General features: G+C 40.1%; 1 long non-coding RNA gene across 1 annotated transcript in view; it reads right to left on the bottom strand.

Annotated features, from left to right (window-relative positions):
- Positions 1–27,809, bottom strand: part of LOC134759285 (uncharacterized) — a 164,059-nt gene that overhangs the window by 116,951 nt on the left and 19,299 nt on the right. The window contains exon 2 of the long non-coding RNA XR_010135378.1: positions 6,905–7,049. This is a non-coding gene — a long non-coding RNA (uncharacterized lncRNA). The remainder of the gene's footprint in view (positions 1–6,904; positions 7,050–27,809) is intronic.

The following is a 27,809-nucleotide window of genomic DNA, read 5'->3' as shown; positions in this document are numbered from 1 at the left end:
AAACGTAGGTTTGGTCTTTCCACATAGTCCCATATTTCTTGGAGGCTTTGTTAGTTCCTTTTCATTCTTTTTTCTCTAATGTCATCTTCATGTTTTATTTCATTAAGTTGATCTTCAATCTCTGATATCCTTTCTTCCGCCTGATCAATTTGGCTATTGATACTTGTGTAGGCTTCACGAAGTTCTCGAACTGTATTTTTCAGCTCCATCAGGTCATTTATGTTCTTCTTTAAACTGGTTAATCTAGTTAGCAGTTCCTGTAACCTTTTATCAAGTTTCTTAGCTTCATTGCATTGGGTTAGAACATGCTCCTTTAGCTTGGAGGAGTTTGTTGTTACTCACCTTCTGAAGCCTACTTCTGTCAATTCATCAAACTCATTATCCATCCAGTTTTGTTCCCTTGCTGGTGAGGAGTTATGATCCTTTGGAGGAGAAGAGGCACTCTGGTTTTTGGAATTTTTAGCGTTTTTGTGCTGTTTTTTTCTCATCTTCATGGATTTATCTACCTTTGGTCTTTGATGTTGGTGACCTTCAGATGGGGTTTTTGCATGGTCATCCTTTTTGTTGATGTTGACATTATTGCTTTCTGTTTGTTAGTTTTCCTTCTAACAGGCCCCTCTACTGCAGGTCTACTGGAGTTTGCTGGAGGTCCACTCCAGACTGTTTGCCTGGGTATCACCAGCGGAGGCTGTAGAACAGCAAATATTGCTGCCTGATCCTTCCTCTGGAAGCTTCGTCCCAGAGGCGCATCTGCCAGCTGCCAGTGTATAAGAGGTGACTGTTGACCCAGTGACTTGAGGAGGCAGTCTGTCCCTTAGCAGAGCTCGAGCACTGTGCTAGGAGATCTGCTGCTCTCTTCAGAGCTGGCAGGCAAGAAGGTTTAAGCCTGTTGAAGCTGTGCCCACAACCGCCCCTTCTCCCAGGTGTTCTGTCCCAGGGAGGTGGAAGTTTTATCTATAAGCCCATGACTGGGGCTGCTGCCTTTCTTTCAGAGATGCCCTGCCCAGACAGGAGGAATCTAGAGAGCAGGTCGGGCTACAGCAGCTTTGCGGTGCTGCAGTGGGCTCCACCCAGTCTGAACTTTGTTTACAAACAATGGCTTTGTTTACACTGTGAGGGGAAAACCACCACTCAAACCTTAGTAATGGTGGATGCCCCTCCCCCCACCAAGCTCCAGCTTCCCAGGTTGACCTCAGACTGCTGCGCTGGCAGCAAGAATTTCAAGCCAGTGGATCTTAGCTTGTTGGGCTCCATGGGGGTGGGATCCACTGAGCAAGATCACTCGGCTTCCTGGCTTCAGCCCCCTTGACAGGGGAGTGAACAGTTCTGTCTCTCTGGCGCTCCATGTGCCACTAGGGTATGAAAAAAAAAAAAAAAAAAAAAACTCCTGCAGCTAGCTGGGTGTCTGCCCAAACAACTGTCCAGTTTTGTGCTTGAAATCCAGGGTCCTGGTGATGTAGGTATCCAAGGGAATCTCCTGGTCTGCAGGTTGCAAAGACTGTGGGAAAAGCATAGTATCTGGGCCAGAATGCACAGTTCATCACAGCACAGTCCCTCATGACTTCCCCTGGCTAGGGGAGGGAGTTCTCCAAACCCTTCTGCTTCCCAGGTGAGGCAACACCCCACCCTGCTTCTGCTCACCCTCTGTGGGCTGCACCCACTGTCTAACCAGTCCCAATGAGATGAACTGGGTACCCCAGTTAGAAATGCAGAAATCACCCGCCTTCTGCATTGGTCTCACTGGGAGCTGCAGACCAGAGCTATTCCTATTTGGCCATCTTGCCTGGGAATCCAGGCTTTTTTATATATGTTGTTTCCCAATCCCTGTGACTCTTCAGGCTAGATGTTATCTCTGTTTTTCAAAAGAGGAAATTGAGCTCAACAATTTGCCCATCACCTCATGTGAAGGAGCAGAGCTGGGATTGGCATCAGGTCTGCATCACTCCAGAGCTCATGTTTCACCTTGTACACAGGGCTGCTTTCAACCCCTCCAGTCCTTCTGTCTATAGCTCACATTCTAGCATCAACTAGATATCAACTGTTTACTGCCTTGTGGACTCTATTGTCTTTGGCTGTGTTGGGCTGTGTCCCTCTTCTTCCGAATCTCACTGAGTGCCCAGCAATGCACTGGACCAATGTGGATGAGTGAAACTGAAGTTCAGAACTAGTGAAATCATTTTAAGGTAAAATTGTAGCTTTTCCCCATCTTCCACATTGCCCTCCAACCTTACCCCATCATCTTGTATTAGCTTTGCACTGGGAGTTGAGTTCCTAAATTCTCATGGTAAAATTCAAAATTCTTCCAAAGTTTGGGGTTATTCTTTAGGCAGTAGTGGTGGAGGGCACCCAAGATCTCCTCTGGTTGTTTCCTTACCTGCCTATCCTGTCTTTTTATCCATTTCTTCCCACCCCGGTCTTTGAGTCCAGTCGTCCAGGCCTGCCTCTCGTTCTTGAATGTTCCAAACTCCAAGGCTTTTTCCCCATCATGTCTCCTGCCTGGATTATTACAGTGCCTCCTCTGTGTCAAACACTTAATAAATGGCTGTTGTGTAAGTTACCAAATGGTGAATGAATGAATAAACACCTTCCACTTCAACTAGTTAAGTCCTGCCCTGCCTCTGAGGCTGAGCTTGGTCACATGTCTTTGTGAAGTCTTTCTTCCATCACTCCAGCCCATATGTGTTAAGTGTTCTTCATCAGGAATGCTTAGCACACATGCAATCCACAGTGCTGGTTGATCACTCAACATGCACCATCTTGTATGTTTAAGGTGTTTTGTGCACATGCCCTGCTCTATGGAGGTAAGAGATGTGTTTTTTGCTGACTTTGTAGACAGAGAGTTCCAGGTTTGAGTTCCAATTCCATCGCTTGCCAGCTGAGTGAATTTGAAGAGGTTGCTTAACCTCTCTGAGGCTCAGTTTCTTTATCTGTTAAAAAGGGACACTGCCTGCCTTATCACTTGCTTTGTAGGCTAAGTGGCTTTTCTTTTGAGGGTCAATGAGTCAAATTACAAAATAATGTGTAGAGTATCATCCCAATTTCATAAAAAGAAGCATTTATTTTCTCAGACTTACATACCTACAGGTTTGTTTGTGTGTTAGTGTAGATAAAGTCTGAAAGGACACATACTAAACATCAACACTTATATCAATCCCAACCTTTCTCTTCTATATAGTAGTTACTTGTGTATATGCCTGATTTTTCTTCCCCAAAATTGTAAGAACCTGAGTCAGAAACTGACTTTATCAGTCAGGGTGGGCTAAATTATGCAGTGGTAACCACCTCAAAATCTGAGCTATCGAAACAAAAAGATTATTTCTCACTTTCAATACATGTCCACTGTGAGCCATCCAACAGATTCCACATACCACAATCAGTAAAGATGCAAGCTGCCAGACCCCACACCATCTAAAACGTTGCCAGGTAGCATGCTGCAGAGAAAGGAGAGAAGGATAAAGCATTTGTTCTCAGCTCTTGGCCAAAGCAAGTCACATGGCCACACTGAACTTTGAGAAGGCAGAAACATACAAACTTCTTCTTATGTGTCTAGGAGGAGTGAAACCCCAGACTTCTGTGAAGTGCTTAGCAGACTACCCTACTGACTTGACTTTGTTTCTCTACACCCAAGATGATGATGTGCATGTAGTGGTCACTCAGGTAATATAGATGATGTAAGGCAATGCAATAAAATCCAGGTGCTACTTGAGGTTCTGAAGAAAAATATAAAAATAACTAAGACTTAAGTCCAATAAAAAGTGAGGGAGAGAAATATATGCATACTCAAGCAATCACAGTAGTAGACTGGCACCAATGCTTTAGTATTATAAAATAAACCCAGTGAAAGTATATTACTTTTCTATTGCTGCTGTAACAAATCACCATAAACTTAGTGGTTTAAAACAACACAAATTGATTATTTTACAGCCTTGTAGGTCAGAATTCTAACACAGATCTCAATAAACTAAAAACACAACTGTTGACATGCTGCATTGCTTTCTGAAGGCTCTACAATCTGCTTATTAGATTGCTGGCAGAATTCAGTTCCTTGTGGTTGTGTGACTGAGGTCCCATGTTTTTGCTGGATTTAGCTGAGAACTGTTCCTAGTTTCTGGAAGCCACCACATTCCTTCACTGATGACCCCCTTCCTCCATCTTCAAAGCCAGCAATGGTGGGTCAAGTCCTTCTCATGTCACATGTCTCTGACCCACTCTTCTGCCTTTCTCTTTTACTTTTTTTTGGACAGAGTCTCCCTCTGTTGTCCAGGCTGGAGTGCAGTGGCACAATCTCAGCTCACTGCAACCTCCGCCTCCCAGGTTCAAGGGATTTTCCTGCCTCAGCCTCCTGAGTAGCTGAGGTTACAGGTGCACATCACCAGGCCTGGCTAATTTTTGTATTTTTAGTAGAGACGGGGTTTCACCATGTTGGTCAGGCTTATCTCAAACTCCTGAGCCACCATGCCTGGCCCTCTTTCACTTTTAAAGATTTGGTGATTAAGTTGGGACCACCTGGATAACCTGGGATAATCTCCCCATCTCTAGGGCCTTAATCTTAACAATATCTGCAAAGTCCCTTTCGCCATGTAAGGTAACATATTCACAGGTTCCAGGGATTAGGGCATGGATATCTTTGGGGGAAGGGCATCATTATTCTTCCTACCACTGTTTAAAAAAAATATATAATATGTATACACACACACACTATATATGCATGTATACATTATATATACATATATAAATTTTACTTATTTATTCACACTTCACTGAGATTGAGCCAAGGAGGGAAAGAGTCATTCCAAATGGGAAGACCAGGGAAGACTTCAGCTGGGCTTGAAGGATGAGTAAATTCCAACAGGCAGAGATGGGGGAATGGGCTGTTGAGGGGACTCCAGGCTGAGGGCTGAGCATACAGAAAGAGGATGGGAAGTCCCTGCCAGGTGTGCCCATGGCAAGGGGAGTGCAGCCCTGGGACATGGGAGAGGACAGGACAGGAAGCAGAGGCAGGTTTGACTGGGCAAGTTTGGTGAGGCAGCATGTCGCTGGAGAGAGGAAGGAGCATGGGGGCTGTAGAGTCAGACCTGGGTCTGAGTCTCAGCTCTGCCACTTGGCTGTGTGACCATGGGCTTACTTTACTTAACCTCTGTAAATCTCAGTTGCCTCCACTGTGAAGTGAAGCTGCTAGCAATAGCACCTATATCTTAGGGTTGTTGGGAGACTTGACTGAGACAATTTAAAGTGCTTAAAATTTAATGAAGGATGCTATTATTGGTATTACCAGCCAAGTCCTTGGACCACGATTGGGTCACCTGCCCTGAGGGGACAGAATCTGGGAGAACCAAACAGGCAGGCTGCGGGGGAACTCTGCCACCCTCCTCTTCTTACCTCCCATGCCAACTTCATGGATTTTGTGAGTTTCCCACATCCACAGACCTTTATGGTACCATGCAGGGAGAACCTTGCTCCCTCCATCCACTGGCAACTTGGCCTGGAATGGTGCTTAACCATGAATGACAAAGGGACAGTACCAAGACCAGTCCTCAAATAAAATCACATTCCCAAGTCCTGAAAGAGGGTTTGGGCACCTCTTCTTTCCCCAAATGTTTTTGCCAATTTTTTTTTTTTTTTTTTTTTGAGACAGAGTCTTGCTCTGTCACCCAGGCTGGAGTGCAGTGGCGTGATCTTAGCTCACTGCAAGCTCCGCCTCCCAGGTTCACGCCATTCTCTTGCCTCAGCCTCCCGAGTAGCTGGGACTACGGGTGCCTGCCACCATGCTCGGCTAATTTTGTGTATTTTTAATAGAGACGGGGTTTCACCATGTTAGCCAGGATGGTCTCGCTCTCGTAATATCGTGATCCGCCCGCCTCGGCTTCCCAAAGTGCTGGGATTACAAGCGTGAGCCACTGCACCCAGCCTCACATTTTTTTTTTTTTTTTTAAATGACGCAAGGCAGTGAGCTTGCTATGTCTGGGTCTTCACTTTTCAATCTACAAATTTTGGGCCCTAAATACAGAAATGTATGTTGCACATAATTGAATTGGGGTCAAGTGTTCAGAACGCATCTTCAGAGAATTGCAGGAGGGGCACAAATGTGTGTGTGTGTGTGTGTGTATGTGTGTGTAAATAAAGCAAAAGCAAATATCCTTGCAGAATTATTGATTTTTATACAATTTGTAATTATAAGCTGAAAAGCATATGAAAAAGGAAAAACACGTGTCAGATTTAACCAGCAAGTATCCATTTTCTTTGAAGAGCTAGGGACCTAGCATAATCCCTGCTAAGTCAACAGAGCAGGTCGTGGAGCTTTAACTGCTTCATACAAGGCAGGTGGCAGGCAAGAGCAATACCTTTATTCTCACCACCCACCCCCTCCACCTCCACTGTAGTTTCTTTCATACTACCAAAATAACAAGTAGTTATTTTAGAAAGTACAGACTACTAACCAGGAAAAAAATAAGGTTTGTATACAGACCCACCTCCCAAATAAAAGTGCAATTAATATTTTATAATGTCTTTTTCATTTTATCTCCATACAAATACATTTCAATCTAACCCAAATAGAATTACTTTGCACATACTACCTTGAGAAAATGAATATTTATTAAGCACCTGTTATGTCACCTCCCTGAACCCCAGTTTGTTGCTCTGTATCTCACACGGTATTTGTAAACCAGTAATAGAAATGTAAGCTAGCAGATAGTAAATATTCAATACATGTTAACAATGATCATTATCACAAATAAGAATCATAATTATTTTTATCTTGCTTAATTATCACAAAAACTCTGCCAAATTACAACAGACTGAGGCTCAGAGAATTGCCATGTGTGATCTACATAACTTTTAAGGGGTGAATTCAGGATGTGGAAAGATGAACAAAAAGAGAAAGCCCATTTTTCATAGATGTTACCTTGAGAATCTTCAAGTCCTTCAACTCCAGTTACTGACAAAATCCAGGATAAGACGGTTTGCTTCAGAATTGTCTCAGTGCATCAGCTAAAATGATTTGTAGCCAATTGGTTCCATCCTTAAAGTTCCATCATTTGAAGAAGGAGCTGCAAGAAAACCACTATTCAAGATGGCTTTCCAAGATCCTAGGCTCCCCCAGTCCTGCCTGGCCCTCTTGATTTCCAAACCCAATCAATTCCTTTTTAATAATCATAGTTCAAGCACAAATAAGAAGTAATCCAGGTTACTGCTAAACCTTGTAAAGGTTTTGGGATTAGCCATTGCATCCCTGTGCCTCCTTAACCTCTCATAAGAACACGTAATTGAGAACTTAAAGCTCAGCTGTCATTGTCTTCCATCTGCACTTTATTGGTCTTTATTCATTCGGTTCCTCAAGCCATCAAGCTAGAGTGGATTAGGCAGGATTCATCCCTCAGGTGGTCACCTTTGCTGCTTTGCCTCACACGCAGGCACACACAGGCACATGCGCATATGTACACACACATACCACACCACACACACACACACATATATACACACACATGCATTCAGCTTCCATGAGTCATAAGTTTGAGCATCCCAAAATCTGGCACCCTATGCTGGGCTGGCCCAGATCACACCAGGGCAAATGTTGTTTGGCACACAGTTTGGTTGTCTAAGGGAATGTGGATTCAGGTGGAATTAATTAAGAGAGAACTAACTTCCAGCTCTTTATTAGTGTGTTGCACCTGCATCCTAGTGGCCAGCTCCTCTCCAGTCCCTAGAGAGGGAACTAATGACTAAGCCAGGGCAAGACAAGGGGTTTAGGGACAGAGTCAGCAAGACACTTAAGCTACATGGCCAGGGTGGTGTGAGGAACTTCTCCCTGAAAGGCCCCATTGCTAAAATAGCTTGTCTAGTGATAGTGACAAATGCCTGGAATTCTACCATTAGAAATTCATCCCCATGGATTAAAGTTTTGGAGCTGCAGAAGACCCTCTGTTAAAATACACGTACCTCTGGGGAAATGAATGCAGTCATGTTAATCAGTAATGCATTAATATAAACTATTGTATTAGATTACCTCCTGTTATTTAACATGGTCCTTAGGGATCCAGGACACATAAGTTTGGGTGAGAGGCTTAATCGAAGGAACGTGGAATGCCAAGGAAGGCAGTATGAGAGCACTGGGCTCTGGGAAGGAAGGGGCGGAGGACATGTCTGACTTTACATCTTGGTTACCACTGGCCAGTGGGGTGACTGGGCTGCAGCTACTGCTGGGTGAACTTAGGCAGATCCCAGGCCTGTCTCAGTGACTCAGCCACACCCTGAAGGTAATCAAGGTGACCTACATCTACAGGCAGCTGGTGCAGGATTAATTAATGACTGCAAGGGAGCCTGAAAACACCAGGTCCATTGACACACAAGGCATGATTATTAAGTCATTAGGAGGACTGGCTAATTATCATTTCTAAAGTTGCTGTGAGTTTGTCATAGATGGCTCTTATTATTTTGAGGTATGTTCCTTCAATGCTTAGTCTGTTGGGATTTTTTTTTTATCATGAAGGGATGTTGGATGTTATCAAAAGCTGTTTCTGCCTCTTTTGAGATGACAAATGGTTTTTGCTTTTGATTCTGTTTATGTGGTGAATCACATTTATTGACTTGTGTATGTTGAATCAGCCTTGCATCCCAGGAATAAAGCCTACTTGATTGTGGTATATTAGTTGTTTGATGTGCTGTGGATTCAATTTGCTAGTATTTTGTTGAGGATTTTTGCATCTATGTTCATCAGGGATATTGGTCTGAAGTTTTCTGTTTTTGTTGTGTCTCTGCCAGCTTTTAGTATCAGGCTGATGCTGGCTTCATGGAAAAAGATACAGAGGAGCCCCTCTTTCTTGATTTTTGGAATAGTTTCAGTAGGATTAGTATCAGTTCTTCTTTGAATGTCTGGTAGAATTTGGCTATGAATCCATCTGGTCTAGGGCTTTGCTTTGGTTGGTAGGTTCTTTATTACTGATTCAATTTCAGAACTTGTCTTTGGTCTTTTCAAGGTTTCAATCTCTTCCTGATTCAATCTTGGAAGACTGTGTGCTTCCAGAATGTTTCCATTTCTTCTGGATACTCTAATTTGTGTGTGTAGGGTTGTTCATAATAGTCTCTGAGGATCTTTTGTATTTCTGTGGGATCAATTGTAATATCACCTTTGTTGTTTCTGATTGTGCTTATTTGCATCTTCTCTCTTTCTTTTTCTTTGATAGCTAGGGGCCATCTACGATAAACTCACAGCCAACATCATACTGAATGGGCAAAAGCTTGAATCATTCCCCTTAAGAACTGGAACAAGACAAGGATACCCACTCTCACCACTCCTATCCAACATAGTACTAGAAGTCCTAGACAGAGCAGTCATGCAAGAAAAAGAAATAAAAGGCATCCAAATAGGAAACCAAGAAGCCAAACAATTTCTCTTTACTGACAATTATGATTCTATGCCTAGAAAATCCTAAAGACTCTGCCAAAAGACTCCTAGAATTGAAAAACCACTTTAATACAGTTTCAAGATACAAATCAATGCACAAAAATCAGTAGCATTTCTATACACCAACAGCATCCAGGGTGCACGTGGAATAAAAAACACAATCCTACTCAAAATAGCCACAAAAAAATGAAACATTATCTAGGAATACAGCTAACCAAAGAGGTGAAAGACCTGTACAAAGAGAACTACCAAACACTGCTGAAAGAATTCAGAAATGACACAAATGAACAGAAAACATTCCATGCTCATGGATTGAAAGAATCAATGTCATTTGAAATGTCCATACTGCACAAAGCAATTTAAAGATTCAATGCTATTCCTATCAAACTACCAATGTCATTCTTCATAGGATTAGAAAAACTATTCTAAAATTAATATGGGACCAAAAACAGCTCAAATAGCCAAAGCAATCCTAAGCAAAAGGAACAAAGTCTCACATTACCTGACTTCAAGCTATGCTATAAAGCCACAGTAACCAAAACAGCTTTGTATTGGTACAAAAACACATAATGGAACAGAATAGAAAACTCAGAAATAAAGCTGCACATCTACAACTATCTGATCTTTGACAAGGTCAACAAAAACAAGCAATGGGAAAAGGATACACAATTCAACAAATGGTGCTGGGATAACTAGCTAGCCATATACAGAAGATTGAAGTTGGACTCCCACCTTTCACCATGTACAAAAACTAATTCAAAATAGATGAAAAAAATTTAATGTAAGACCTCAAGCTATAAAAATCCTGGAAGACAACCTAGTAAATACTCTTCTCAACATCAACCTTGGCAAATAATTTTTGACTAAGTCCCCAAAAGCAATTGCAACAAAAACAAACACAGACAGTGGGGCCTAATTAAACTGAAGAGCTTCTGCAGAGCAAAAGAAACTATTGACAGAGCAAACAGACAATCCCTACAGAATGGGAGAAGGTATTCACAAACTGCATCTGATAAAGACCTAATATCCACGATCTGTAAGGAACTTAAGCAAATCAGCAAGCAAAAACCAAATAACCCCATTAAAAAATGGGCAAAGGACATGAACAGACACTTCTCAAAAGAAGACACACAACTGGCAAAAAAATGAAAAAATCCTCATTATCACTTATTATCAGAGAAATGCAACTCAAAACCACAATGAGATAGCATCTCACACCAGTCAGAATGGTGATTATTGAAAAGTCAAAAAATAACAGTTGCTGGTGAGGCTGCAAAGAAAAGAGAACACTTACACACTTTTGGTGGGAATGTAAATCAGTCCAGCCACTGAAAAAAGCAGTCTAGAGATTTCTCAAATAACTTAAAACCAAGCTACAAGTCAACCTAGCAATCCCATTATTGGATATATACCCAAAAGAATATAAATCATTCTCCCAAAAGACACATGCACTCATAAGTTCATCTCTGCACTATTCACAATACCAAAGACATGGAATCAACCCAAGTGCCCACCAATGTTTGATTGGATAAAGAAAATGTGGTACATGTACACCATTGAGTCATAAAAAATGGAGTTATAAAAATACACTATGCAGTTATAAAAAATGAAATCATGCTCTTTGCAACAACATGGATGGAGCTTGAGGCCATAATCTCAAGCAAATTAATGCAGAAACAGAAAAACAAATACCACATATTCTCACTTATATGTGGGAGCTATACACTGATCACACATGGACTTAAATATGGAAACAATAGGCACTGTGGACTATGAGAGGGTGGAGGGAGAGTGAAAAAAAACTATCAAGTGCTGTGCTCACTACCTGGATGACAGGATCTGCACTCTAAACTTCAGCATCATGCAATATTCCCATTTAGCACATCTGCACATATATCCTTTATAGCTAAAATAAAAGTTGCAAAAATAAAAAATATAGTTGCTGATGGAAAAGGATAACTATCAGTTGCTCTAGATGGGGAAAGCATGGAGAATGGTGAAAAAGGATAGGGAAGATAGAAGGCACACAGGCCTACCCCTCCCCACTTGCTTTCAGCCTGTGTTGGGAAGCTGGATTTTTCTGCACCCAGAGTAACCAACCTATGGGGCGCTAGTGGCATGTATTGGGTTGTACAAGCAGCAGCAGTTTGTAATTGTTTTTTCTAGGCTGCTAGCTGGCACTACCTGCAAATTTGACCATCTAAGAAATGGGAACACCAAACACTAAAGAGAATAACTGGTCTGTGATGACTCAACACATTTTCTTGGGTGGTCCACGTGATAGGTGTGCCCAAATGTTCTAGAGACTAGATAGGGAGGAAAAACACCAGCAAGGCGTGGCTAAACTCAGCCATAGATAGATGTGTGACCTTGTGGGTGATAGTTTCTTAACCTCCTAAAACTCAATTTCTTCATCTACAAAACTGGGCGTCACAAACCCTATCTCAGGTTTTCCCTCCCAGGATTGATGTAAACATGGACTGAGACAACAGATATGGAAGTTCTTTGTGCAGCATAAAATGCTATTTGAATATTATCTCTATTGTTCCAGATGCCTCTGCCGTGTCATTTAAGGAAGCCTTGTTTGACCCTATGGGTCTTACCCAACAGTCTGCCACAACATCTATGAATTTGAGCATTTGTCAGCATTTTCATTAAAGAATTTTCCCACTTGGAGGTTCATCTTTAAAGTCCCTACATAATAACCAACACAATAACAAGATAAAGATGACCAAGGTTCATCTCTAAAGTGCCTACATACTAGTCAACACAATAACAAGATAGATGAGTATGAGCTGGTTCTTCAGATCAGCCAGTTGTCTAGAAAGTTGCTGAGGATATAGGATTTGGGATGGGTAACTTTCGATGGATAGGATGGAGAGCTCAAGGAAACAGTGCCAAAAAAGTGCAGAAGGAGGAATCCTGTAAAGAGAAGGGTGAAAATAGAAAGAAACATATTGTTGCTATTGATTTTAAGGCTTTCATACAGTTCTTTCCAGAATGGAATTTTTGTGCTTATTTTCTCTCCTAATTCTCACGCAGCCTGGTGCCTATTCTTTCCTTTTCACATAGACTAAATTGAGATCTGGAGAATTTAAATGACTTGCCCAATGGTACATGGCCCTTAGATCTAATATGTAGTGGAGGCAGGACTCAAATGCAGATCCTGAGTCTCTAAATCCTGTGCCCTTTCCACCACACTCTCATACCCACACTTCACATTTTACTTGAAGGGAAGAGTCTTTTCTGATTTGAATTTACCCAGCCCCCAAGGCTTTATCTTTCCTTCTTTTGGAGAGTAACTGAAATGTTTGAGAGGCTCAGTAGGTAGCTGGCACCTTTCTTCTTCCTTCTTTTCTTAGTGGGTCACTCCAGTATGTTCAACAGAGCAGTAATAATAGCTAGCATTCATAAAGCATTACTATGTGCCAGGTGTTTTCATATGCTATACCTAATTCTCACAGCAATCTGTAAAATAGGTCTCATATATTCAGTCTACAGAGGCAAAGACCAAGGCTTAGAGAATATAAACAGCTTGCCCAAGGTCATATAGTTGGTAAACAATTGAGCCAGAATTCAAACCCAGTTCTGCCTATCTCTAAAGCTCATGTTAAGAGGCATTGTCATCAATACACAAAAGCTACCAAGTGTTGTCTTTTTCTTTTTTTAATAGTTATTTACAAATTCTCCTTTACATGAATATTAAACTGTTATAAGCCACCTTTACTCATAAATAATTTTATTCATGTTTTATTGGGGCCTATGAGCAAGAGTGTCTCTATATTATATACCTAGAAGTAGAATTTCTGTTTCCTATAGTGAGGAGCATTTTCAACTTTACTAGGTAAAGCGGTACTGATTTACACTATTATCTGTGCATAGGAGAGTTTGTATTACTCTACTTCCTAGCCAACACTTGCATTGTGAACATTTTACACTTTTTCCAACTTAGTAGTGTGAAATGGTGTCTCATTGTGGTTTCAATGTGCATTCTCCTAACAACTGATAAGGTTAAGTCTCTTTCTATAGGTTATTAGCTATTTGTGTTACCTTCTTAATGAAATGCCTATTCATAGCTCTGGCTGCTTTTCTATTAGGTTTTTATTTTTTTTTCTTGATTTGTAGAAGTTCTTTATATATTAGATACTCTGGATACTAATTCTTTGTAGGTTATACATATAGCATATATTTTATCCTGCTCTGTGGCTTGTCCTTCACTCTATAATGCCCTTTGGTGAACAGATTTTATTTTAATATGTTGAGTTAATCAACTTTAAAAGGTTTTGTTTACATTGGATTCACCTGGATAATCCAAGATAATCTCCTCTTCTCTCGATATCCTTAACTTAATCACTTCTGCAAAGTTCCTTTTGCCATGTAAGGTAACATAGTCACAGGTTCTGGGGAACAGAATGTGGACGTTGGCAGTGGGGGGATTATTCTGCCTACCACATGTCACCCTTGACTGAGGACTTGGGAAAGAGGAAGCCTTGTCTTCTTTGCCAAATCACCCAGAATGGTACTGACATCACGATGAGTTGGGGACAGGGAAGAAGCAAGTCACGGCTCTGGTGCTAAGACTTTCACTGTTTTTACTGATATTTAGTAAATTTTCTTAAATAAATGTTGCTTTCTTTGCTGTATAAACTCCAGACAATTTCTGAGAGTTTAAATGGATGGTTTTTAAAATAATTTTCTCCAGTTATGGTAGTTTCACTGGAGAGAAGTTCTTCAAATCCCCTCACACTGCATCTCCAGAAGTAGAATCTCTCAAGCAAGTTCCTGAACTTAGTTTTGCTGGGTATGTAAGTGGAGGTTGATATGTACTTCCTGTCAGTGTGCAAAGATATTCCTGTGCTCTGTCTTTCATTATTTCTTTTCAGAAGTTTAATCCTAGTCTAATTGCTTATAGATTACCTGTCTCTATCGATTATCTTCCTGGTTGTTTTTAAGACTTTCCCTTCTTCCTAGGCACTGTGCATTTTACTGCAATGATTTTAGCTATTGATTTTCTTTATATTTACTCTGTTTGCAATTTGTTGAACTTTCTGAATCTAATTGATGTATTTCTTAAAATGTGGGAGATTCTTAGTGTATGTCTTCTCAATATTGCTTTCTCCTAATCTTTTCAATTTTTTTTTGCAACACCAATTAGACATACATTAGCTTCTCTTAGTGTATCACAAACCCCATTTTCCCCTTTCAGCCTTCCACGTTCATTAATATTTCTTTTATATTTTCTACATCTTGATCTCTGTATGCTGTATTTTGGGTAATTTATTCAGATCTATCTTCAAATTAAATAATTAACTCTTCAGCTAGGAGATATTAATTTTTATAAGAATATTGATTTTCATTACTGCATTTTTTTTTCTGGAAGTTCTATTTAATTATTATCCAAATCTGCCTAGTCACATTTTTCATCATATTTTCAATGTACAATTATTATTCTGTATCTATGAGTCAAGTATTTTCAGCCTTTGTAGGCCTATTTTTCACTTACAGTGGTTTGTTTTCTCATATATATTTTGATTTTACTTATATGATCATTAAAACATTACCTATGGATATTCTTGTGGTTGGTTTTCAATGGCAATCCACTAGAGAGGGTTAGTGTTTGCTCCTGCCAGTACTTGAAAGAACTAACTCAGGAACAACTAACATTTGGTTTGAGGTGTTTTGTAACAAACAGAGAATATGAATTAGAATCCAAGCCCATAGGAAGACTTACTTGTAGATATGAACCCCTGAGGAAAACAACTTTTCCCTCTATCCAGAGCCAAAGCTGAGAAACACCTCCTTCCTCGCCCCTCTTATTGGGTGTATCTTTTTCTCATAGATGATATTTCACTGAAGGAGCAGCCCTCTCGGGATCCTAATTTTATGTAAGAATCTCTCTCCCTACTTCCACTTCGAGCATTCTTCATCCCTTATCCCTTGTCTTCATTTGTTACAAATGCAGGTGTCAAACAAGTAAACAAATCTAGGTTATAGATTATTGGAGAAGTTGACAGACTTAGTGCTAACTTCTCTCCATGGTTTTATATTTCAACTTTGCATTTAGCATCTGATATGGTTTTACTGTGTCCCTACCCAAATCTCAACTTGAATTATATCTCCCAGGATTCCCACGTGTTGTGGGAGGGACCCAGGGGGAGGTAATTGAATCATGGGGGCTGGTCTTTCCCGTGCTATTCTCCTGACAGTGAATTAAGTCTTATGAGATCTGATGGGTTTATCAGGGATTTCCAATTTTGCTTCTTCCTCATTTTTCTCTTGCCACCGCCCTGTAAGAAGTGCGTTTTCCCTCCTGCCATGATTCTGAGGCCTCACCAGCCAGGTGGAACTGTAAGTCCAATTAAGCCTCTTTTTCTCTCCAGTCTAAGGTAGTTCTTTATCGGCAGTGTGAAAACAGACTAATACAGCATCTAAGAGAATTTCTTCTCTTGTAATAGCAGCTAATAGTTGCTTAGAAGAGTTTTACCTTATATTTTATCTGGCACTTATGTTTTTTTCTTTTTTCTTCTTGCTTTTTTTTTCCAGAGGATTTTTTTACACTATCTAGTCTTTTATATTGCTGAAAATATAAATCCCCATAATGTCCTTTCCCCTCTTTTCCTTCTTGTAAAATCCCCACTTATCTTTAAATTCCTTGGTGAAATGTTGTCTCTTCTAGGGGACATTCACTGCCCTACTCCCTCCTGAAGCAGAATACATTAGTCCATTGTCTGTGTTCTCACATACTTGGAATGTGGCTTTAATAAAGATCTCTCACATTTTTTATTACAGTTATGTCTTTATCTGTTACCTCCTACTGTTCTGCAAGATCAGGTCAGAGTGTTTTAATTATCATCTTACATTCAGTGTTTAACAAAGTGCCTGGCAGAAAATAAACACATAAGTGGATATTTATTGGAGTTTGTAAAGGAAATGAATAAAACATCATTGTTTGCAAATGAGGTCCAAATTCATTTGAATTTCATTCAGGTACCTCCACATTCTAACTGCAACCCACTCTTTCAGCCTTATCAATCAATTAATGCATTGTTAATTAACGTATATGTTATTTATTAACTCATTCATTCATACATTTATTTATTATCCAAAGTTGTTTGTTTTTTTTTTTTTTTTGAGACGGAGTCTCGCTCTGTCTCCCAGACTGGAGTGCAGTGGCGCAATCTCGGCTCACTGCAAGCTCCGCCTCCCGAGTTCACGCCATTCTCCTGCCTCAGCCTCCTGAGTAGCTGGGACTACAGGCGCCCGCCACCACGCCCAGCTAATTTTTTGTATTTTTAGTAGAGATGGGGTTTCACCATGTTAGCCAGGCTGGTCTCGATCTCCTGACCTCGTGATCCGCCCATCTCGGCCTCCTAACGTGCTGGGATTACAGGCGTAAGCCCCCGCGCCCAGCCTATTATCCAAAGTTTTTTTAGAATGCCTATGTTGTGCAAATTTCCATGTTGAGTAGTTGGAATATCGCCATGAACAAGGTGAATATAATCTTGCTCTTCATGGAATGTACATATTAGCAAAGGGGGACAAATGTTAACAAGTTATTGCATTATTAATCATTTAATTACATTGTGATAAGTATCATGAAGGAGAGATAGAAGCCCTGTGAGACACTTGGCAAACTTTTGTGGTGCATGGGTGGGAAGAGCATCTCAGCAAATAGAATAGCTTATAGGAAGGCCCCTGAGGCCAGAGCTAGCACAGGGAACTCACCCACTCCTTCCACTCACTCTGCTACAGCAGCACTGAACTAATCATTATCCCCTGAACAGAGCCACAGTGATGCCTAGGCTCAACTGTTCCCTCTGTGTGATTTCTCCTTATCACTCGCCTATCCCCCAACACCTCTATCTGTCAAAATGTCAAGAACTTGTTTCTTTCCCAGAGGTTTTGTCCATGGAGGCTCCCTTGGTCTGGAATTTACTTTACTGCCCTTTGCATTTTTATTTTAGCATATATCTCATCATTGTCTATGTTTGTGAGCTACATGAGGGCAAGTGATATGTTGTGTTCAGCTTGACAAGATCCTGCCATGTGGAATCCCAGTTTAACCACAGTTTACTTCTGTGGCAAAGTTACAACCAGATTGTGCCAGACTGGAAACTACAATGACATCAGAAAAAACTTCAAACTGGTTTACCGAAAGAAGAGTTTTAGAAAAATCAGCATTGCAAAACCACAAATTCATGGGGTTTCTGACAGGTAGCCAAGACCCAGGACCTTTTTGAGCTTCCTTTGCACTGTCAACCCACCGACTAGGCATGAAATAAAAAGCCCTGAGCTATATAACTTGATTTGTCCATGTTGAATAATGCCAGCTGTCCACATCTGCAGGCAGGGAGTCAGTGTGGTATGGTTAACCTTTTTCTTGCTCCTTCCATAAGGAATGAATTCCAAGGAATATCTGCCCCCAAACCACGCCAGGTTGCAAGACAAGGTATCTAGAGTTGGGGGATACTCAGGTGAGCTCAGAGTAAGAGTTAAAATAAAGGTCCACATTCCATATCTCTAAATACCTGTATTTAAAATGTATAAATTAAGCTGACATACTATTAAATACAATTGTTCTACCCCCTACCTTGACAAATACACATTGAAAACAACAGAGAAGGGCGGGTTACAATTTGGAATTCTCTAGCATCTTGCAACATGGAGGCTCCGGAAGAACCATCCCCTACCATGCTCCAGGAATTCTCCCTCTTCTCTTCCTACCCCTGGCTTCATCCTGCACCAAGAATGTCTCCCATGCACACATATGTAAATATCCTAGCCCACATATCCAAGCTGCATTGTACCTCTGAAAAACTGATGCCCCTTGGCTATCTCTCCCAGAGATGCAGGAGATTCATCCTCAGGAGAATAGACCCAGAGAAGAGGTCTCTGCAGGCCCTTGAATCATGTTCAAGGCTATTTGAGCAGGGAACTATTGGGTCTGGAAGCATGGCCTTGAAGGAAGCATATGAGCTCCTGGCGAGTCCTTTCCTTTGGTTTCATGGACCCTTCACCTTATAGGGAGAGTCATAGCCGGAGAAAGGCCAGAGTGGAGCCTTCAGGAGGGGTGCAGTCAGCAGCCAGTAGGGATCATACTTGAGCAGATAGTCTGCTAGAAGTTGCTTCATCTTCCAAATGGTCCCTAAAGTTATGTCCCTAATAGCACAAACAGTGCTATTCACTCTACTTAAGGACGTTGAGGTCTTCTATTTTCCATAGGATAAAATCTAACATATTTTAAAATTCCCTCACAATCTTATTCAAACTACTCTCTGTAGTCTTATCTGCCATAATCCAGAATATCCTCTACCATTTGCTGGTCAAACTGAATTACTTGTGAAAATTTTATGTAATCATCCATAAAATTTCTAATTATGAAATCCAGAGGTCTTTCTGAATACATCAAAGGCCAAAAAATGAGTTTTTGACCCAGAAATTCCATTTTTAGAAATTTATCCTAAGGAAATAGTTAAGGATGTGAGTAAAGATTTTGCTAACAGGATGTTCAATACAGTGTTGCTTAAAATACTTTTATTGACACGAAGGGAAAAAAGAGCCTTTGCTCTGGTAGTTTCTTTTTTCTAGAATATTATTACTGCCTGGAGAATGTTATCTCTACATGAAGAAAACATGACATAACTTTCACTTGACCAAATAACAGTACTGTTAATGACTCCCACCTCAGTGTTTCCACAGTACTTTTTTCAAATTTCCATTTTCTTACCCATCATGGGAGTTAACTGGCTGTATATATGTCTTTTTTTTTTTTTTCTAGGGTGGGTGCTTCTCTGGGCAGAGGCCTCTTATGCATCTTTATCTCACCCTCATTCTCAGCTGATGGCCTCTTCTTATGCATCTTTATCTCACCCTCATTCTCAGCTGATGATCTTTCTTTCTATTTCACAAGGAAAATAGAAGCATTTGGAAGAGAGTTCCTGCATGTTCCCATCACCTCCGGCCACCTGCATCTGAACTTATATATCTTTCCTTCCCTCTTGCTCCTCTCCATATTTTTATACAAGGCCAATGCTCCATTTATACTTTAGATCTCTGACCTCACCACTCAAGAACTTCACTCAACAATTCTTCCCTCTGTCTTCTGTGTTATGAAATTCGACCACTCTATTGGATATTGCCATAAATATACAAATATATTGTCTTATCTTCTTTTTTAAAAATCTCTCTCCTGGACCTGCATTCCTATCTAGTCTAGTCACTGGCACATGCTCTTCTTTACAATATAATCTATTCTAGCTGTCTCTTAAGTCTCTCTTCCTGTTCTGTCTTGGAGGCTTTTGTCCCATACCAAGGTTACCAATGACCTGCATATCACTAAATCCAGTGGTCAATTCTTATCATACTTGCCCCACGGCAGTGTTTGACATGATTGATCACTCTGTCCTAGGCAAAACAATTTCTTCTAGAACATCACATTTGCCTGGTCAGTCTTTCCCAGGCTCCTTTCCTGGTTCTTTCTTATCAGCCCCATGCTTTCAATGGTTGAACAGCCAGGGCTTTATCCTCAGACTACTTTATTTACACTCATGCCTTCCTGAAGTGATCTCATCCAGTTTTATAACTTTCATGTCATCTTTCTGCCAACAACTCCTAAATTTGTATTGGTAGCTCAGACTTTGCCTCTGATCCCAGTCTTGTATACCCACCTGCCTACTTAACATCTGCATTTGAATGTCTAATAGGCATCTATCTCATTCATGTCCAAACCTAAGCTCCTTTCTTTTTCCCAACCTGCACTCACATCTTCCCCAGCTCAGGTACTGGCAACTTCATCCTTTTATTTTCTCAGGCCAAAATCTTTATCATGCCAGTCTCTTTTTTTTCATATATCACTACAAATTACATATATCTTCAAAATATATCCAGAGTCTGGTGACATGTCTAATCACTTATCATCACCTTCACTGTGATGAACCACTAGCTCTTGTGGTTCAAGCCAACGTCATCTCTCACTTGGATTATTATAACCCCCAGGTGACCTTCTTGCTTCTGCTCTTGGACCCTGCATTTCCTCACTCCCACCACCACCCATCTTTATCAACTGAGCTGCCAAAGTCAACTTCTTAAAACCTTATATTATAAATAGGGTTTATAAAACAGAGCTTTGTATCTCATTTAGAGTGAAAGCCAGAGCCTGCACAATGGCCTGCAGGCCCCGTTTGATGGGCTTTATCACCTCTCTGCCTTCATTCCTCCTTACCCTGTCTCTCTCCTATTCTGCTCCAGCCACATTGGCCTTCTTTTAATTGAATCCATCAAGGGGGCTCTTGCCTCAGAGCCTGTGCTCCTGCTAATTCCTTTGCCTTAAACATTCCCCAGATAACCTTGTGGCTTGCTTCTTCACTCCTACAGACAGTTGTTCAGATGTCATTCTATAATTGAGGCCTTTCCTAATAGTCCACATGAAATAGTAGCCTCCACAGATATACACACCACCTTTCTCTGTAACTCTCATTCTTTTTTCCTTGCTTTATTTTTTCCTCCATAGCATTTGCCACCATTGGAAATGTTGTATATTTCCTTTTAAAAAATCAGTTTCCTATCTGTCTCTCCCAAATAAAATGTTAACTCCACAAGGGCAGGGCTTTGCCTGTTTCATTCACTGTTTTATTCTTGTTATCCTGAATGGTGCTTGGCATATAGTAAACATTCAATAAATATTCATTGAATGAATAACTGGTGTGTAGGACATCATACATCATCAGGTAAGTTTGAGTGTACAGAAAGTAGAAATAATTTTACAGTGTATGCCCCATACATTCAACACTTAGATTCTATCCTAAACATCTTACCATATTTGTTTTAACGTATATTTATCCATCTATCCATACTTGTATTCATCCATCAGTCTCTCTTTTTTGACACATGTCAAAGTAAATTAACAACTGTTCACTTTCATCAAAATAATTCAGCGTGCATATCATTAACTATAGTTCTGTATTTATTTACAGTATTTTCTCTTGAAAGAAAAGTTGACATATAACAAAATGCCCAAATCTCAAAAGTACATTCACTACATTTTAGCAGATGCATACACATGTTTAATTGAAATACCTATCAACATGGAAAGCGCCGCATTCACTCCAGAAAGTTCCTCCGATCTCTTCCCATTCACTCCAGCCACTGAACCCCTTGCCATGTTTCTGATATTTTTCACCTTAGCTTGAATTTACCTAATTTACCTAAATGAACCCTGTAGAAGTTCATATAAATGAAATCATACAGTATGTACTCTTTTCACACAGCATCCTTTTGAAGTTCAACTAAGTTGTTGCATGTAGCAGTTGTTTGTTACTTTTGATAATAGAGTAATATGAATGTAGTATTTCATAACATGATTATAGGTCAGTTTCTTTATCTATTTTCCTACTGACAGACACCTGGGCTGTCTCTAATATTTAGCTATTAAGCTGCTATGAACACTGTTATATAAGTATTTTTGGGGGCGCTTCGCATAGAAGTTCAGTAATTCCAGCACCATCTATTTAAAATAAAGTTCTTTCCCATGGGCAATTGGATTGCTTTGATACCTTTGCTGAAAAATAAGATAACTGCATAATTGGAAGTCTGTTTCTGGGCTCTTTATTTTGTTCCATTGATCTATTTGTTGATTCTATAATGAGGTTGAATGGTGTTACCCCCAAAACATATGTTGAAGTCCTAACCTAAACTCTAACACCTCAGAATGTGACCTTATTTGGGAATAGGGTTGTTGCAGATTTTATAAGTTAAGATGAAGTCATACTGGGGTAGGGTGGCCCCTCATTTAATATAACTGGCATCTTTATAAAAAGATGGCACGTGAAGACAGAGACACACAGAAAACAGCCATGTGATGAAGAGGCAGATAGCAGAGTGATGCATCTACAAGCCAAGGAACACCAAAGACTGCCAAAAACTACCAGAAGCTAAGAAGAGGTAGGAAAGAATTTCTCCTTTAGAGCCATCAGAAGGAGCGGGGCCTTGCTGACACCTTGATTTCAACTTCCAGCCTCTAGAACTGTGAGACAATAAAGTTCTGTTGTAAAAAACGCCCAGTTTGTTTTGTGGTACTTTGTTACATACTCCTAGAAAATTAGTAAAATCCTTATCCACATACCATAGTCTTAATTACTGTAGCTTTACAATAAGTCTTCAAGCTTTGCATATGTCCTACAAGGTTGATTTTTTTCTATGATTGTTTTGGACATTCTAAGTCATTTGCATTTCCATATATATTTTAGAATCACCTTGTCAATTTCTACAGGAAAGCCTGCTTAGATTGAGACTAGAATTGCATTGAATCTATAGGTTACTTGGGGAAAATAAAATCTTAATAATTAAATTTTTTCAATGTATGAACATAGTATATTTCTCCACTTACTTAATTCTTCTTTTATTTCTCTCATCAGTGTTATAGTTTTCAATGTAGAAATCCTACACACATTCTAGTCTAATTATAAAAATGTTATGTTTGTTAATGAAGTTGTTCATAAAATTGTATCTAAATTTTTGTTTTCTAATTATTTCCTTCTGATTTATCAAATATAATTGATTTTTGTATACTATTAACCTTTCACCTTGTGACTTTGCTAAGTTTACATATTAATTACAATGGTCATTTTATAGATTTCTTAGGATTTCCTATGTAAAAATGCTTCATCTGAAATGCAGTCTTAATTATTCTTTTTTACTCTTTATGACTTTTATTTATTTTAAATACATATATTATCATTATATGAGGTCTAGATGGTAGAATTCATTCTCTCAGTGTTATGTGGGATCTTTAAAATGGTGACTTCTTACGTGTTTACCTGCCTTTGCTAACATCTTGAGATTCTTCTCAGGCAGGCAGGAGCTTTTCTCTCCTTGGTATTTCACATAACTTTCCTTGAGCTGCCTTGTTACTGCCTCATTTTGCTTCTATTTAAATTAGAGGATCATAGTGAAAATTCTCAGAAATATACCTGCTCGCATTCTTTCTCCAGCATTGATTATTCAGGGAAGTGGTGAGATTAAGGAAGATGATGCTGAGTTGTCGTAGGATTTTCTCTTTCTTTTCTTGTTGCTATCTTTTAATGTTTTGACATGATATTATACTCTTTCTTTGTATAACTGATAAATTTTTATGCTTCTTTCAAAACTCCTTTTCTTTATTTTGTGAGGTATTTGAGGGAGGATGTTCTTGTGATATGGCTTAATTTTTCTACATTTATCAAGAATTTTCACGCTTAATCTTTAGAGCCAAGACCTCAAATGCAAATGCTAAAGAGACTAAAACACAACATAAATGAATGAAATTAGCTGGGTGGAAACTGTGGAAAATGGAGATCACAGAGTTTGTCTAGAAAAAGACATCACTACACTGCTCCTGTGAAACGTTGCCATGTTGGAATGTGGCCAAGGCTTAACGATTTTTGAAGAGAAGCTGGAAATTCGATTTTTAAAATGTGATGTTAAATGTCTCTATTTTTAAGAATTGGTGACTAGTTTAAATTTTAAAAATATACTGAAGGCAAAAATAAATACCTACAGACTGGATAGAGTGGGCAGGCTATCAGTTTCCTTTGGAGAATCACTTCATAGAGGGTTTAGTTAGTCCTTTGGTGCTATTGTAAGGTAGAATGGTATTTTAACCTAGATAGATAATTCTGATGCAGTTCCACAACAACAACAACAACAACAACAACAACAACAACAACAAAACCGGTAAAGTCAATCAGAGAACAGTGATCTAGGGTTTAGTATTGTAAAAGGAGACAGAATCTGTACTTTAAAACATCATATCTCCCTAATTCTCCAGTATCACCTGCCTTGGATGGCTGTAAAGGAGGGATTTAAAGCCCATTCTTTTCCTCTTTTGTGGTTGACACAGTCATATTATCCATCAGAATTGGTTCAGGAGAATTGCAGATAGAGAAGAGAAAACGTTGTTTTCTCCAAGCCTGGATCCAGGGAAATCCATTGACTTAGTGAGACTAGTATACACTCTGCAAAAGGATCAAGAGAAAATGAATGGTAGTAAATAGGTGCTTGTACATTCGGCTCTGCTACTTATCCATATAGTCAACCCTTATGTATATTTAACTTCTCATCTGTTCATTCATTTCATCCACCAATCTCTCCACCCACCTTAGACCCCATTAATAAAAAATTGAAAACTTTTGAGTGGTTCCCAACCCTGATCATGCATCTGAATAAGCTAAGAAACTTTTTAAAATAAGACATACAAGACTTACACTTCTGAGCATGGATAATTTACTCTCCCACTGTAAATAACTAGAAAACTGTACCATATATATGAGATCATTGGTTTCAGATCTTTGGCAGCAGACAGTGCATAAATGTAATAGCTGAGAGAAGAGAAACAAAAAAGATGATTCCTATGAGTGTCCTGTCTTTCTTGAAAGACATTCTAGACTACAACACAGGGAAGGAGATCATGATAAGTACGCAGTGGTCTTGATGAGTTTTTGATACTGGAGTTCAATAAAGCTAAGGTGGTTGGAAGTTTTGTGCTAGAGTTCTGAAGAGAAGAAAGCTTTACAGAAAAAGAGCTACAAAAATATGAACAGATAACTGTATTAGTCTGTTCTCACACTGCCATAAAGACATACCTGAGACTGGGTAATTTACGAAGAAAAGAGGTTTAATCAACTCACGGTTTTACAGCCTCTACAGAAAGCATGGCTGGGGAGGCCTTAGGAAACTTACAATCATAGCAGAAGGTAAAGGAGAAGCAAACAGATCTTACGTGGTGGACAGGAGGTGGGGGTAGGTGGGAAATGCCACACACTTCTCAAACAACCAATCGCATGATAAATCAATCATAAGGCACAACAAAGAATAAGTCTGCTTCCATGATTCAATTACCCCCCACCAGGCCCCTCATCCATCACTGGGAACCACAAATTGACATGAGACTTGCATGGGGGCACAGAGCCAAATTATATCATCCTGTCCTGGCTCTTCCCAAATCTCATGTCCTTTTCACATTTCAAAACATAATCATGCCTTCCCAACAGTCCCCCAAAGTCTTAACTCATTACACCATTAACTCAAAAGTCCAAGTCCAAAGTCTCATCTGAGACAAGGCAAGTCCCTTCTGCCTATAAGCCTATAAAATAAAAAACAAGTTAGTTACTTTCAAGATAAAATGTGAGTACAGGCATTGGGTAAATACTCCCTTTCCAAAAGGAAGAAATTGGCCAAAACAAAGGGGCTACAGGTCAGATGCAAGTCCAAAGCCCAGCAGGGCAGTTGTTAAATCTTAAAGCTCCAAAATAATTTCCTTTGACTCCATGTCTCACATCCAGGCCACACTGACACAAGGGGTGGACTCCCAAGGCCTTGGACAGCTCTGCCCCTGTGGTTCTGCAACGCTCAGCTCCCATGGCTGCTCTCAAGGGCTGGCATTGAGTGCCTGCAACTTTTCCAGGCTCACGGTGCAAGCTATTTGCAAGTGGATCTACCATTCTGGGTTCTGGAGGATGGTAGTCTTCTTCTCACAGCTCCACTAGGCAGTGCCCCAGTGGGAATTATGTATGGGGGCTCCAACCTCACATTTGCCCTCCCCACTGTTCTAATAGAGGTTCTCGATTAGGGCTCTGCCCCTGCAGCAGAATTCTGCCTGGACATCTAGGTGTTTCCATACATCCTCTGAAATTAAGGCAGAGGTCTCAAGTCTCCACTGTTGCCCTCTGTGCACCCACAGGCCCAACACCATGTGGAACCTGCCAAAGCTTGGAGTTTACACACTCTGAAGCAAGGATCTGAGCTGTACCTCAGCTCCTTTTAGCCATGACTGGAGCTGGAGCAGCTGAGACACAAGGAGCCATGTTCTGAGGTTGCACAGAGCAGCAGGGCCCCAGGAACAGCCCATGAAACTATTTGTCCCTCCTACACCTCCAGGTCTGTGATGGGAGGGGCTGCTGTGAAGGTCTCTGAAATGCCCTAGAGGCATTTTCCCCATTGTCCTGGCTATTAATATTTGGCTCATCCTCTTTACTTATGCAAATTTATGTAGCTGGCTTGAATTTCTCCACAGAAAATGGGTTTTTCTTTTCTACCGCATAGTCAGGCTGCACGTTTTCCAAACTTTTATGCTCTGCTTCACTTTTAAATATAAGTTCCAATTTCAGAGCATCTCTTTGTGAATGCATATAAGCGTACGTTGTTAGAAGCAGCCAGGTCACATTATTGAACTCTTTGCTGCTTAGAAATTTTTTCTGCTAGATACCCTAAATCGTCTCTCTCAAGTTCAAAGTTCCACAGATCCCTAGAGCAGTGGCACAATGCTGCCCATCTCTTTGCTAAAGCATAGCATGAACAACCTTTACTTTAGTTCCCAGGAAGTTTCTCATTTCCATCTGAGACCTCATCAGCCTGGACTTCAATATCCATATCACTATTAGCATTTTGGTCAAAACCATTCAACAAATCTCTAGGAAGTTCCAAACTTTCCCTCATCTTCCTGTCTTCTTCTCAGCCCTCCGAACTGTTCCAATCTCTGTCTGTTACCCAGTTCCAAAGTCATTTCCACATTTTCAGGTATCTTTATAGCAATGCCCCACTACTCAATATCAGTTTTCTATATTAGTCCATTATCACACTGCTTTAAAGACATACCAGAGCTTGCATAATTTATGAAGAAAATAAGTTTAATTGACCCATGATCCACAAGTTGTACAGGAAGCATGGCTGGAGAAGCCTTAAGAAACTTACAATCATAGCAAAAGGTGAAAGGGAAGCAAGCATGTCTTACATGGTGGGCAGGAGAGAGAGAGAGAGAGAAGGGGGAAGTCCCACACACTTTTCAAACAACCAGATCTCATGAGAACTCTATCACAAGAACAGCAAGAGGTAAGTTCACCCCCACAATTAAATCACCTCCCACTCGGCCCCTCCTTCAACACTGAGAACCACAGCTTGACATGAGATTTGGGTGGGGACACAAAGCCAAACCATATCAACACCCTCTTGACTATTCCTGAATACTAGGATTCACATGCATAGAGTTAAACTTCTTGAGTTGGGTCAAAGAGTAACTAAGAATCTATGAGAAGAATGGTTCCCAGAGCTTACATATACAGAGGAAGGGTTCCACCTTCAAACAGAGTAGAGAATTCTCACTGATCACTTTTTACATTCAGTAAAGATCCCCAAAAACTTATTAATGAAGCTACAACTTATTTGAAATTAAATTGACTCTTAAAATAAAGGCTATGCTAGATCCACCTTAATAACCTTAAAAACAAAGCTGAAAAAGATAACACTGAATCACAAGAAACCTAACTCCCTATCAGAAGAAAATCTTACTCATTAAAGTAAAGAAAAACAACAAAATCCAGATATTGGACAACACATAAATCATATTATCCAGTATCAAATAAAAATGTCTTAGACA

The sequence above is a fragment of the Gorilla gorilla genome, chromosome 9 (assembly GCF_029281585.2).
Source record: "Gorilla gorilla gorilla isolate KB3781 chromosome 9, NHGRI_mGorGor1-v2.1_pri, whole genome shotgun sequence".
In the NCBI taxonomy this organism is placed as follows: domain Eukaryota; kingdom Metazoa; phylum Chordata; class Mammalia; order Primates; family Hominidae; genus Gorilla; species Gorilla gorilla.
This window is presented reverse-complemented; position numbering and strand designations above follow the sequence as displayed.